Source organism: Felis catus, chromosome A2, assembly GCF_018350175.1.
Source record: "Felis catus isolate Fca126 chromosome A2, F.catus_Fca126_mat1.0, whole genome shotgun sequence".
In the NCBI taxonomy this organism is placed as follows: Eukaryota; Metazoa; Chordata; class Mammalia; order Carnivora; family Felidae; genus Felis; species Felis catus.
In genome coordinates this window covers 33,906,854-33,919,820 of record NC_058369.1, presented here as the reverse complement: position 1 = coordinate 33,919,820, position 12,967 = coordinate 33,906,854, and the positions used below count along the sequence as shown (strand labels likewise).

The 12,967-nt window shown below is 44.7% G+C and overlaps 2 long non-coding RNA genes and 1 other non-coding gene across 3 annotated transcripts in view; 2 read left to right on the top strand and 1 right to left on the bottom strand.

Moving 5' to 3' along the window:
• The window catches only part of LOC109496568, a 395,231-nt gene extending 391,411 nt beyond the window's left edge, over positions 1 to 3,820 (top strand). Inside the window, exons 6-8 of the long non-coding RNA XR_006593882.1 lie at positions 2,451 to 2,557; positions 2,662 to 2,788; positions 3,016 to 3,820. This is a non-coding gene — a long non-coding RNA (uncharacterized LOC109496568). The remainder of the gene's footprint in view (positions 1 to 2,450; positions 2,558 to 2,661; positions 2,789 to 3,015) is intronic.
• On the bottom strand, positions 2,583 to 2,691 carry LOC111559627. Its single transcript, XR_002740752.1, has one exon. It is a non-coding gene; the product is annotated as a U6 spliceosomal RNA (small nuclear RNA).
• A 397-nt stretch (positions 3,821 to 4,217) lies between the features above and the next one.
• The window catches only part of LOC123383740, a 28,693-nt gene continuing 19,943 nt past the window's right edge, over positions 4,218 to 12,967 (top strand). The window contains exon 1 of the long non-coding RNA XR_006593881.1: positions 4,218 to 4,422. This is a non-coding gene — a long non-coding RNA (uncharacterized LOC123383740). The remainder of the gene's footprint in view (positions 4,423 to 12,967) is intronic.

Genomic DNA, 12,967 nt, shown 5'->3' with positions numbered 1-12,967 from the left:
GCCAGTCATGACTATCCCGTTTCTCTTTGCCACTCATTCATCCAAGGCAATGCTTCTCAACCCAGTCAAGTTTACATGCACACACTCATATCCCCATAGGACATTGGCAGTTCCTGGAGACATTTTCGGGTTGTCATACCTGGAAATACGTTACCGGCATCTAGTGGGTAGAGGTCAGGGATGCTGATAAGCATCCTTCAATGCCCAGGATGGCCCCCTCACAAGAGAGAATTAATCTGGCCCAAAATGTTGATAGGGCTGAGCTTGAGAAACACTGGTCTAGGAGTTGACTGATGGCACAGTTCTGATAATGAAATGTGACAGGAAGTAGGGCAACGTCTAGGAAATAATTTTCCTGCAGGAAAGGAGGGAATTGTTTTGCCCCCTTCACCTTCTTTTCTTTTTGGAATGAGGGGGTGTGGGGATGTGATGCTTGGGACTGCTGCAACTATCTTGGGACCACGAGGAGAGATATCACCAACACGCTGAGGATCTTTGAGCCACTGTCTCCAGACTTCTTATTGTATGAGAAAATGCTTAATTGCCTCTGTTTTAAAACTACTATTAGTTGGCATTTTTGTTCCTTGTAATCAAAAACATCGTAGTTATTACACCTACAATGGCATATAATTTTTCCCTGAAAGGTCCACATTAGGTTAACTAGAAAACAGCAAAACTTTTCTAGGTTTCAGACATGGCTCAGTGAACTGGGCTCAGTCCCTAGCTAAATGTCTCGCTTCTTGCACAAAGCCCCTCTTAGCAAAAGAATGTCGTGGCATGCCGCTGAAGAATGACACATGACTCCATACTGTGTATCTTCAGACTAACTCGTGGAGACCGAAAATTGCGAAGCCGTCCTGTCCTAGTTTAAATTCAAGCTCTGCCACCGAGTCGACGTGTGATCCTGGATTAGTTTACTTTTCTGTTTCTTTGTCTGTAAAACGCGGATGAGAGTCCTCAGAGGCTAAATGAGCTGTCACATGTAAAAATTGCTTAGAACGGTGGCTGGCACCTTTAAGCCCTGTGTTCACATCCTTGTTATTAAGTGTGACATCTGAGAATACCAAGGGTCTGCTCGACCATTTTCACATCCGCAGCTCACCTGATTGCCTGACTAGTCTTCACAGTTGAAGCTGACAGCCGACTGGGCATTAACTGCGAGCTACTGATAGGGGAGTAGATTAGCCACACTCTGTCCCGTCTTGCTGAATTCCACCCCAGGTGGCTTGTGCAGAACCCCCTCCCCACCCCGGGACAACCGTAGCATGATGCTAGGAGACCCATTGCGGGTATATCACCTGCTGGCAGAAGTGCTCATTGTAAGAGACGTGTGTCCTTGTCTTGCGGTATTAATAACCCCCTCGCTCTGTAAGGTGTGGACTCAGATGGTTCGTCTAGTACTTCCACGCTCCTGGTTCGTAATCGTTCTTAATTCAGTCAAGCCAATACCGGGACACCATTACGTTTTGCTTCCACGTATGCCTGGACAGAGTGACCTTCCACAGAGCCTTGCTGCCTTCCTCTCTGCCGTGAAAACCTCGTCTGGTGTCTGAACGTCTGCATAATGGGACTTGGGCACGAAGCAGGCTGGAATTTGAACTGAGCCCCGTGGCTAAGTCTCCGTGTGACCTCAAGCAGGTTACTTTACCTCGCTCTATTTCATCATCCTTCAAACGGGGCTGGGGCGCCTGGGTGACTCAGTTAAGTGTCCGACCCTTGATTTCGGCTCAGGTCATGATCTCACGGTTTGCGGGCACAGAGAGCCTGTTGGGGATTCTCTCTCTCCCTCGCTCCCGGCCCCTCCCCCGCTCGCACACAGTCTCTCTTTCTCTCTCTCAAAATAAATGGGTGAACTTAAAAGTATGGGGCTCATGAGGCCCCCTTTTACAGAAATGCTGTGCGTTAAGCTACCAGTAAGTCTCTAGCGTGGCTCACGAGATAACGCAGGTGCTTGATAAATGGTTGCCAGTGGTAGTAATTCCATTTGGTTCTCTCCAATCAAACACTTAGTAACCAAATCAGTCTCGTAGCATATTTGAGGACGCGTTGCGAGTTGATTGCACTGAACTGTGCTGGACCTCAGCCACACGTGAGGCTCCCTTTTCATAAATACTTGAGTGACTTTAGCCCAAGAAGGCAAAGAAACAGCAATAGAAGCCAGGAGGAGTCCGCCAAGAATCCACGTGAACTGTGTGTTCGAAGTGGTGCTCCTACAGTCCTAGAGCGTAAATCTTAACCTCTGCAGGTCTGTTCTTTTTTGTAGACTCCAAGCCCTACAGCTTGACAACCACTTGAACCGGTTGCCGGGTCTCCCTAGGCAAAAGTAGTCCTGGGCGCACTGAGGCTTCCTGCCTTGTGTAAATGTTCCAGAGCGTGGCACCAATGTGTCTATTTTCAGCCTTCCTGGAAGGAACCAGACCCTGTCTTCATCTGCCCCTTCTGTGCCCTAGGCTAACCGGTTACTGACGTGCCCTAACCTCGAGACAAAAGCGTCAGCACGGGACATGATGCTCAAATTATTCCTTTCCACCCTGCGGTCCTTCTGGTGATGCTCCAAGTAAGTGGTGCTTGTAGCCCCGGGGAGCCCACAGGGTGACTTGGATGGTACACAGATCATCTTTTTGCACAGGGTCCATGCAAATCTTCTCTGTCTCATTCCAGTTTTAGTATACGTGATGCTGACGTGAGCACGATAATCTTTTGGATGTAGAGTTTCTTTTAAACTAAATTTTGACCGTTTAAAGTGAAACACTAATCAGAGGATTGCAAATGGATTTTTTTTTTTATGGTGAGTTCATTTTAAGTACAATGTCATTTTAAGAACCTTCCTTCGTAGCTAGAAGAGCTATGTAATTTTTTCAGTTATTATATCGGAGCTACCTTAACCTCCACGCTCCTCTGCTCTATTGATACATTCGCTTTAAGTTCTTAAATTGTTGAAATGAGATTCCAAAGCAACAGAATTAGGACTCGGGAGATCTGGCATTGGCCCAGGAATCTCTGTATTTACTCCAGCAGATGCTGACGCAGGTTTCTGGAGACTATCTCTTAGATCCTCAAAGTTGGATGATGTCTGCAACCACCTCCAGCTGGACAGGGTGGCAACAAATGTCACTTGCTGAGCAAAAAGTGTGCTGGACACTGAATGAGGCACGTCTGTTGGTAATTGTATCCAATCCTCTCTCCCAATAGCGTTATTTTCTCCATTGCAGAGATGGGGAAACTGAGGCTGACTCTTGCACAAAGTCCTGGATCTTCATGTGGCTGGGTTAGGATTCAAGCCCAGATCTGTGTATCTCCAAAGCCCATGCTGTTAATTTCCATAATGTAATCCTTGGAAAATGTGGCTAACAATTCCTGTTCTTCTTTCCTCTTACGGTCCTTCTGAAGATCAAATATAATAACATATGTTAAAGTAAAGTCATTTGTGGTGTGTACAGTGCCATGTTTAATCATTCAATCAGTAATTAGTCTGATCATGTAATTTCTCTATCTAAAATCTTCCAAAGGCTTTTGACTCACTCAGAGTTAAAGCCAGAATCCTCGCAGCCAATGATCCAGCAGCCCCATCACCTGTTGGATCTCACTTCTTTCTACCTTCCTCTCATTCATTCTTTACCAACCACTCTAGCCTCTTTGACATCCTCAAACACACAAGGCACACTCCTGCTGCAGGGCCTTTGCATCTGCTGTTCCCTCTACCTAGAAGGCTTTTCCCTCACATATCCACATGGCTTACTCTCTCATTGTCCTTGGGTCTTGCTCAAATTTTCAGTAAGACCTTCCTCAACCTCCCCAGGTAAAACTGCAACATTTCTCAACCCTCCAACCCTCTATTCTTTTCTGATTTATTTTTTCGAACTTCCCACCGTGGAACATCCTGTATCTCTGATGAATTGGCTGATCTCCCGTCATTTAGACTCTAAGCTCCTTGAGGTGGGAGACTTCTATTTGTCTCAACTCCATAAGAATGGTACCTAACCTAAAGTAAGTACTCCATAAATAGATGCGGAATGAATGAATGAAGTTAGTGAGGATTCTTAGCTGCCAGGCATGGTGTCAGGTGCTGGGGATTCAAAGATGGAGCTCATATATGCAGTCTGGGCCTTCCTGTAGCTTATTAAAAGATTCCTTTTTGGTGTCCCTTTGACATCCAGTTTATTTCTGGATTCTTAAATGCAAGAGCACAAATTGTAAATAAATGTGACCTGAATAAATCTCTCAGCTTCAGCATTCCCACACTGACAAAAACAAAGCTCAAGAGTGCAGCTCCCAAAATGTCTACAATGCTGGTCCTTCCCTGTCCCTACCTCAGTCAGAGAACCTCCCCCTTTTTTCCTTCCAGGAAAGCCCCAGAGCTTCTTGGCCTCCACCCAATCTCCTTCCCCAGGGAAGCCAGGATTCGGCTGGATTTCAGCGGCGGTGAGCGCTTGACTTTTTCCCCGGGGATATGGTTTCTTAGTCACCCTATAAACTTTTAATTTTATTTAGCCATATTTTATAAGCTGGCACATTATCAGAGCTGTCTCTCTCTATGCCCTCAAGTGCCTTTGAATGTACCCATAACGCCTCTTAATTTTATGTCGCTTTTTGCATCCAGTAAAATGTAGAAATACACAAGAGAAGCTGGGAAATGCACATGCTGGGTGGGTTAGCCAAGAGTGCCTGCAGAAGCCCCTTGGAGGAATAAATCTGTGCTCTTCCAAGTGCAATGTATTTCTCGAAAGGGAAGTCGTGCAATGACCCGCTCTGGTCATGCCTGGGGACTCCCATCTGTCAGTGTGGGGTGCAGCCTTGGAATTAGCATGTTAGGTTTTCATTGAGGTGGTAATGTACAGAAAAGCATAAATGATGTTCAGCTTAGTGAATTTTCACATGTCCATGCAACCAGAAATACTGCCAGCACCCCAGAAGTGCCTGGTGTCCCCTTTTGTCCCTGCCTCTCTCCAACAGTTATCCTGATATTATCCTTATACCCCATACATTGGGTTCTGCCAATTTCTGTATTTACATAAATGGAAACACACTCTGCATATTCTTGGGTGTCCAGCTTCCTTTGGTCAACATTACATTTGTGAGATCCATCCACGTTCTTGCACATGGTTGCAGTTAATTCATTTTCATTGCCGTATAGATTTTTGTTGTGAATGATTATTTTTATTTATTCTGACACTGACGGACAATTGGATAGACGTCTGTCGCCAGCTATTATGAATTGAGCTGCTATGGACATTCTTGTACATGTCTTTTGATGGATATATGTACACATTTCTCCTGGGCATATACCTTGGAAAGAAGTGATAAGGCAAATCAGCATTTTTTTTTAATTTTTTTTTTCAACGTTTATTTATTTTTGGGACAGAGAGAGACAGAGCATGAACGGGGGAGGGGGCAAATCAGCATTTTTAACAAGCAGCTCGGGCAGTTGCTGACTCATGCTGAAATTTAATGGGTGTTGTACGGAAACCAATTTGACAATAAATTTCATATTAAAAAAAAAGAAAAAAGAAAAAGAAAGAAATATTCACCACGAAAAAAAAAAAAAGAGAGAGAAAGCCATATGAAGAACTAACAAGCGAGTACTATTTACGGAGATGATTAACCCAGTTTGAATGATACTTCAGTACAGGAGATGTGAACTGCCCACAAGAACATTACAATGTTATTGAGGAGGGGTGAGAAAAACACCTTAGACTCACAGAGCACATAGTGAAGAAAACACTGAAGTGAAAATAACTGAGGGACCCAATCCAGATGTCTGTTCTAGTTTAACGCAACGTACACAAACATAGCACAGAGTTGTAAATTGGCTTTCTATAAGAAAGGCTCTGGGTTGTATTTGGCAAATGCAATGTTTCAAAACTCAAGAAATATCATAAAAAGTCTTTATTTCTTTTTTTTTTTAGTGTTTGTTTATATGAGAGAGAGAGGCAGAGTGTGAGCCAGAGAGGGTCAGAGAGAGAGGGAGATACAGAATCTGAAGCAGGCTCCAGGCTCCAGGCTGTAAGCTGTCAGCACAGAGCCCAATGTGGGTCTCGAACTCACAGACTGTGAGATCATGACCTGAGCCGAAATTGGACACTTAATTGAGCAACTAGGTGCCCCAGTTTCTTTTTTTTAATGTTTATTTATTTTGAGAGAGAGAGACTGTGTGTGTGTGTGCGTGCATGCACACACACACACACACACACACACACACACACAAATGGGGGAGGGGCAGAGTGAGAGACGGAGAGAGAGAATCCCAAGCAAGTTCGCTCATTGTCAGTACAGAGCTGACTGGGGGCTCAATCTCATGAACCATGAGCTCATTACTTGAGCTGAAATCAGGAGTCTCATGCTTAACTGATTGAGTGACCCAGATGCCCCAAAGAGTCTTTATTTCTGATTTCTCTTTGAAAATTAAATCCCAGGGTCTCCCGGGTGGCTCAGTCGGTTAAGCATCTGACTTCGGCTCAGTTCACGATGCTGACAAAATGCAATTTTTGAGATGTTTATCTCAAAAATAAACATCATGAAAAACTTTTTTGAAAATTAAACTCCAGCAGTACTGGGTCCTCATTCCTGCATAGCCATAATTGGACACCGCTGAGCAACGCCTGTCCATTTAGACGGAACCTGTCCCAAGCACAGTAGTCCCCACCAACCCCTACTGCCTCATTCTGGCCTCCTCCCCTCCTTTACATTAGCTGCCTGACTCCTTTAGGCATTGGGCTTCCCAAACTGCTATGGAAAATTACAACAAACATTTTCCCATAGAATATCTGTGTTAATCCTCTCCAGAACCCTACAAGCCATCATGCCCATTTGGGCAGTGGGAACTGAGCAACTTGAGGCTCCAAGAGGGATTTAACAAAATTGCGTCACTAGTAAGTGGTAGCCTTCTGTTTCCTACCCCAGGGACCGTTTCGAGTAGTCTTTAAAACATTGTGTGTCTGCTTTTTTACGTTAAGTGGTAACGAATAAATCAAGATATGTATAATAAGATGCTTATGATAGGGGCACCCGGGTGGCTCAGTCAGTAAAGCGTCTGACTTCGGCTCAGGTCACGATCTCACGGTTCGTGGGTTCGAGCCCCGTGTCAGGCTCTGTGCTGACAGCTCAGAGCCTGGAGCCTGCTTCGGATTCTGTGTCTCCCTCTCTCTCTGCCCCTCCCCTGCTGGCTTTCTCTCTCTCTCTCTCTCTCTCTCTCTCTCTCTTAAAAATGGATAAACATTAAAAGTAAAATTTTTAAGATGCTTCTAATAAAGCTCAGAAAAAAATTTTAAGGCATCAGCAGAGGGAAAAGGTTGTATGGAATGAACTGGTCGTAGACATGTTTCTCCTGAGGACGTGAGATCTCCGATCCTTGGTGGATGACTGAGAAAAGGGGGAGGGACTGCTTTCTGAGCCAGGGCTGAGCTGGAGCATAGCCAAGGAGTCAGAAATAGGCCGAGGGGGTTGAGGTGGGACTGGACAAGAGTGAGCCCCAGAGGCATCGTGGGAAATGAGGCTCCTTACCCTGCTGGCTGTGGCCGCGTTGCCTGGGGCCAAGGTCTTCACCTTGCTGAGGCTGCGGTCCCATTAAAGCTCTCTGGCTCCCTAGGTTTGAGAGGGCTGAAGGAAATTCTGTACACTGTTACTTGAGGTGTATTCTTCCTCTTTAGGATGAGTAGCACAGGAGTGACACCGGAGACCGCAAGAAATCTCAGAGATGTTGATGGTTAGCGTGCTGGAGGGGAGAGTGAGGGGCCCCCGGGGTTCTGAGGTAACATTCGGCAAGATGTCCATCTTCGCAGCCCAGTGGAGGTCCCATTGACCACCAGATGGGAAGGAGGGTGGCTTTACATTTACAGAGGACCTACCAGTTGTAAGTCCTGAGCTGGCGTCTGTGTGGACTTTGATTGTAATCCTTTGAGGGCTGCAGTGAAGACATTAAACTTGGGCCATTTAACTCCAAGAGGGTTGCAACAGGATCCTTGGTGTAGACCCTACAGGAGACAGACTAACTTTGTCTTGTTCCGTGGACCCCTCTGGAAGTCTGTAGAAAACTAATGGATCCCCTTCTCAGGATGTTTTATTTTATTTTTTTAATGTTTTTATTTTTATTTTTATTTTTTTAATGTTTATTTATTTTTGAGACAGAGAGAGACAGAGTATGAATGGGGGAGGGTCAGAGAGCGAGGGAGACACAGAATCCGAAGCAGGCTCCAGGCTCAGCTGTCAGCACAGAGCCCGACGCTGGGGCTCGAACTCACGGACCATGAGATCATGACCTGAGGCGAAGTCGGATGCTTAACCGACTGAGCCACCCAGGCGCCCCATGTTTTTATTTTATTTTTGAGAGAGAGAGACAAAGTGCTACTGGGGGGAGGGGCAGAGAGAGAGGGAGACACAGAATCTGAAGCAGGCTCCAGGCTCTGAGCTGTTAGCAGAGGGCCCAGTGAGGGGCTCGAACTCATGGACAGTGAGATCATGACCTGAGCCGAAGTCGGACACCCAACCGACTGAGCCACCCAGGAGCCCCCTCAGGGTAATGTTCTGAACCACATAAAACATTGTCAGTATTGGCATTTGTTTTGTGACAGTGAGAGGATGCCGGTGAGTTCATTCTCTTTAAGGACTTAGAAGTGATGAAGAGGACCCAAGGGGGAGCTTCTGTTCCTTGTGAGTTCGGGCTTTTAAAGCCCACTGAAATTAATTCTTTTTTCATTCTTATTTTTCTCATTATAAAATGAATACATACTGATGGGGGGGGGAATGAGAGACTATAGAAAGGTATAAAGGAAAAAAAATATTGTTCGTATTCCCATCACCCAGAAATAATCACTCTTAACAGTTTTGTTGGTCGTTCAGACTTGTGTATCTAGATGCATACCTCCCTGCATACATATGCGCAAAGGCATACATAGAGATATGCTTTTTTCACCAACGGGACAGTGCATAATTATGTATCAAATAAAAATTATTGATTTTTTTTTCACTTAGCAGTTTAAGAACATTCTTCTGTGTCAGAAAATAGTACTCCAGATTGGGGACAGCACACCGTGTTCCAGAAGCCAAAAGCAGGCCCTCGACCTGTTCGAGGAAATAAAGTTTCATCGGAACACAACCACACCTATTTGTTTACACATCGCTTTCTCACTACAACGGCAATATTGAGTGCAGTTGACCCTTGAACAACGAGGGTTTGAACTGTGCAGTCCACTTATATGTGAATTTTTTTTAAGACAGTACAACACTCTGAATGTATTTTTCCTCCTTATGATTTTCTTAATGACATTTCCTTTTCTCTAGCTTTCTATATTTGAAAAACATAGTATAGGATACATATAGCATATAAAATGTGTGTTAAGCGACTGTTACCAGTAAGGCTTCAAGTCAACAGTAGACTATTACTAGTTAAGTTTCTGGGGAGTCCAAAGTTACATGCAGGGGGTACATGACTGGCTCAGTCAGTAGAGCATGCTACTCTTGATCTCAGGGTCGTAAGTTCGAGCCCCATGTTGGGTGTAGAGAATACTTAAAAATGAAGTCTTTTAGGGGCACCTGGGTGGCTCAGTCAGTTAAGCATCCAACTTTGGCTCAGCTCATGATCCCACTGTGTGTGAGTTCAAGCCCCGCATCGGGCTCTGTGCTGGCAGCTCAGAGCCTGGAGCCTGCTTCGGATTCTGTGTCTCCCTCTCTCTCTGCCCCTCGCCTGTTTACACTCTGTCTCTCTGTCTCAAAAATAAACATTTTTTAAAAAATTTAAAAAAATAATAAAGTTTTTTTTAAGTTATATGCAGATTTTTGACAGCAGGAAGGTCAGCACCCCTATTCCCCACATTCTTCAACTGTATTTGTGACCAAGAAAGTATGGCCGATGCACCTGTAATATTTATTATCTAGACCTTTATAGAAACCATCCGGGGACCCATAAGCTAGATCATGGCTTTTAAACCTGAGGGTTTGTGGATTTGGGTGTGGAAAAAGATTATATCTTTATTTTCACAGACTCCAACTGAAATTTAACATTTCTTCCAATTATTGATATAGGCAAGAAATCACAGTCATGTTAGCTGTACCTGCAAATCTGTCTCAAGCTTGTCACATATATCTTGGTGTATTTTTGTTTACCAGCAGTTCAAAATTATAACTCTTAGACCTACTAGATCTTATTTGTCTCTATACAAAGAATCCTATTTATTAATATATTACAGGTTTTTCAATGTCTGATAGCTTTATTTTCACATAAATGTTTTCTTTGCAATCCTGTGTATTCTGTTTTATACAGTTAAAAACATTATTGTAGGAAAGTATCCATTAGGTTTCTCCAGGCTGAGAGGTCCATAGAACAAGAAAAGGTTGAGAATTCCCGGTGTAGGTTAAGTCTTAATAAGGCTGTGTATTATTCCATTGCTTTTTAACCAACATGCACTCTGTTTCAAAATTTCCACTCCTCTTTTTAAAAAATATTTTTAATCCCACGATGCCCACAAATCCTTATGTCCTTGTCCAATTGTTTACTTAGGTTGCCTCGTTTTTAGTTTATGTATTTATTTTGGGAGAGAGGGAAAGAGAGAAAGAGAAAGTGTGCACATGCAATCGGGGGAGAGGCAGAGAGAGAGAGGGAGAGAGAGAATCCCAAGTAGGCTCCAAGCTGTCAGCACCGAGCCCAACGTGAAGCTGGATCCCACAAACTGCGAGATCATGACCTGAGCTGCCACCAAGAGTTAGGTGCTTAACCGACGGAGACACCCAGGTGCCTCTAGAATACATTTCTTAAAGTGAATCGTTGGATCAATAGTGATACACTTTACTTGCAAGTTCCCTGATACCTGTAGCCAAATGGTTAATAATAACAACGGTGGAAGTGGAGATGGTAATGGTGATGATATGAACATGGTGCTGACTATATGCCAGACAGCGTGCTAAGCAGTTTTCACATAATAGCTCATTTAATCCTCGGAGGCACCATTATTGTCCCCTTGTACAGAAAAACAAACTGAAACAGAGAAGGAGGCTCTCCTAAAGTCACACAGTTGTCAGGCTAACAGAGCTTGGATTGAAGCTTGGGCAGGGTGGCTGTGCACTTTTCAGTTTCTAGAAGACACTCAGAAGACCCAGAGGAAGCTGAGATATGATGACAACAAGGAGTCAGCCGGGACTAGAGCAGGTGGGGAGAGGATCACAGGAAGAAGGGAGCAAGTAGGAGGGACAGTGGAGGGGCAGTGTGGCCAGAGCAGAGGGAGGGAGATGAGTTCAGGGGGAAGGCAACTCGTCATTAACGGTTGCCTAGAGCTGGTTGATGGAGGAATTGAAGTGTGCCACCTAAAAGGGTATTTCTTTTCAGGATAAAAAAAAAATGTGCTGAAATTGGTTGTGGTGATGCTTGCACAATTCTGTGGGTGTATTAAAACCCATTAAATTGTATACTTTAAATGTTTTTTAATGTGTATTTTTGAGAGAGAGAGAGAGAGAGAGAGCGAGCAAGTGGGGAAGGGGCAGAGAGAGAGGGAGACACAGAATCTGAAGCAGGCTCCAGGCTCTGAGCTGTCAGCACAGAGCCCGATGTGGGGCTCGAACCCACAAACCGTGAGATCATGACTGGAATTGGTCGCTTAACCAACTGAGCCACCCAGGCACCTGTGAATTGTATACTTGAAATGGATGAGTGATATGGCATGTGAATTCTATCTCGATGACGCTTTTCTCCCCAAAGAAAACACGTTTATATAATCATCTCAGACAAGAATGTGAGTCGTGAAGACTGTCCTGTCCGATGACGAGAAGAGTATACAGGACAGGAAATCAGAACCCCTCACCTACGCTCCTGTGAACGTCTGGTCCCTCATCTGTTAACAGCTCCTGCACCACCTACATAGCCACATGGTTAATTGAGAGGTGACGTGACGCCTTACTCTTTCCTGTAACAATGTTTTGATCACCTACTATGCGCCTATGTTCTAGGTGCGGAGGTACAGTAGGGCACAATACAGATGCAGTCTGCCCTCAGGAAGCCTTTTCTAATGGAAGGGACAGGCAGTAACTAACAACACAAATAAATACAGTGGATGATGCTAAGTGTTCAAAAGAAAAATCAATCCAGGAAGTGAGTTACAGAGCAATGGCCCTATTACACGGACCTAATAGCACAGGATCCAGGGAGGTGCTACTCAGAGAAACCCTCAGTGACGAGATGGCACTGGAGTGATCCGAGAGATAATATAAATGAGCAAGTTTTATGGACTGCGAAGTGTTAAAGAATATTCATTGTTACTACTGATGACTTAACTGTTCATATATGTCCTAAGACAGAACTATAAATTTCAGGTTTCTCTCTTTTTTTTTTTTAATTTTTTTTTTCAACGTTTATTTATCTTTGGGATAGAGAGAAACAGAGCATGTACAGGGGAGGGGCAGAGAGAGAGGGAGACTCAGAATCAGAAACAGGCTCCAGGCTCCGAGCCATCAGCCCAGAGCCTGACGCGGGGCTCGAACTCACGGACCGCGAGATCGTGACCTGGCTGAAGTCGGACGCTTACCTGACTGCGCCACCCAGGCGCCCCTCAGGTTTCTCTTTTTATCTGTAATTCCATCCCTTATGGACTGGCTTGGGTTTCCCCAAAATTTGTACAAGGAAACTCTCACCCCCACGGGACTGTATTTGGAGACTGGGCCTTTAGGGCGGTGAGGAAGGTCAAATGAGGTCCTGAGGTTGTGGCCCTAATCAGATAGGACTAGTGTGTTGGTAAGAAGAGAAAGAGACACGAGGAGTCTGGCACGGAGAAAGGGCCAGGGGAGGACACAGTAAGAAGGGGGCCTTCTGTAAGCCAAGGACAGAGGCCTCAAGAGAAACCAGCACGGCCACCACCTTGACCTTGGACTCCCAGCGCTCACAACTGTCAGAAAACAAATTTCCATTGTTTAAGCCACTCGGTCTGTAGTATTATGTTATGGCAATCGTGGTTATCTTACTCTGGAAAATTTTATGCATTAAACGTAG